The sequence below is a fragment of the Phalaenopsis equestris genome, unplaced genomic scaffold (assembly GCF_001263595.1).
Source record: "Phalaenopsis equestris unplaced genomic scaffold, ASM126359v1 Scaffold000049, whole genome shotgun sequence".
Taxonomy (NCBI): Eukaryota; Viridiplantae; Streptophyta; class Magnoliopsida; order Asparagales; family Orchidaceae; genus Phalaenopsis; species Phalaenopsis equestris.
The window spans coordinates 395292-396554 of NW_018164491.1; positions in this window are offsets into that span (position 1 = coordinate 395292).

Below are 1263 nucleotides of genomic sequence, written 5' to 3' on the forward strand. Positions count from 1 at the left end.
TAGGTATCTCTTTATCTTCTTCCATATCTAGCACAATGAAATCAACATGAAAGATAAATTGATCCACTTTCACTAGGACATCTTCTATAACTCCTTTAGGGTATGTTATCGAACAATCTGCTAGCTGCAAAGTTACAGTAATAAGGGTTATTTATCCTAATTTGACATAAAGTTAATGCTTGCACCTAAATCAAATAAAGATTTCTTATAAATTTTGTCTCCTATTGCACATGAAATTGTAAAGCTACGAGGATCTTTAAGCTTTTCAGGAAGCTTTTTTCTGAATTATAGCATTGCACTCTTCACTAAGTGCAACTGTCTCATTATTTTCAAAATTTTTTTTTTCTATTGAGAATATCCTTTATAAAATTTACATAGCTTTGCATTTATTCTAAGGTTTTAACAAATGAAAAATTAGTTGTAAGCCTCTTAAAAATTTCATTAAATTTTTAAAATTTTTTATCCAACTTCTGTTGATGAAGTCTCCGAGGAAATGGAGGTGGTGGTCTTTCTAAATCAATTTTAAGTGGAGAAATAGGTCTCTCCAAACCTTTTCAAGCGTCCTCTTTTGGTTTTTTAATCTCTTCTCTCTCTACTTCAGTTTCTTTTTAAACCCTTCCTTCAACTCTCTTCCTCTTCTAAGTTGAACGACTTTCACCTGCTCTTTTTTTCTGGTCTTTAGATTTACTTCAGTATTACTTGGAAGTGTTCCTTGAGATCTATTACTTAATGAATTTGCTATTTGTTCAAGTTGATTCTCAATATTTCTAATTGTAGCTCATTGACTTTGTAATTGATTTCTCATTTGTAACACCACTTCTTCTATAGACAACTTCTTCTCCTTAAATTGTGTATTACTATTGAGACTTAGAGGATAAGTAGATCTATAATTATTATTCCCTTGATTGTTCCAGTTTCCCAATAGATTTACCTGGTTGTTATCCCATTGTTGACTTCCACAACTACTATTGTTATTCCAGTTAAAGTTTGGACTGTTTTTCCAACCTGAGTTATAATAATTGGAAAATAGGTTATTAGGTCTATTAAAAACATTTATAGTTTCTAATGAAGTTTGATAATCAAGCATTTGCGTTAATGAATTTACTTCAATCAATTGAGGTGTTTGATAAAAATTCATTCTAATTTGGTCTATTTTCTTGGATAATCTAGCAACTTGTCAAGCAACCAATGAAATCGGATTATTATCATGATATGAATATTGGCTACTTTCTTAGAATTCACCCTCTCAGAAGGCCATTGAAA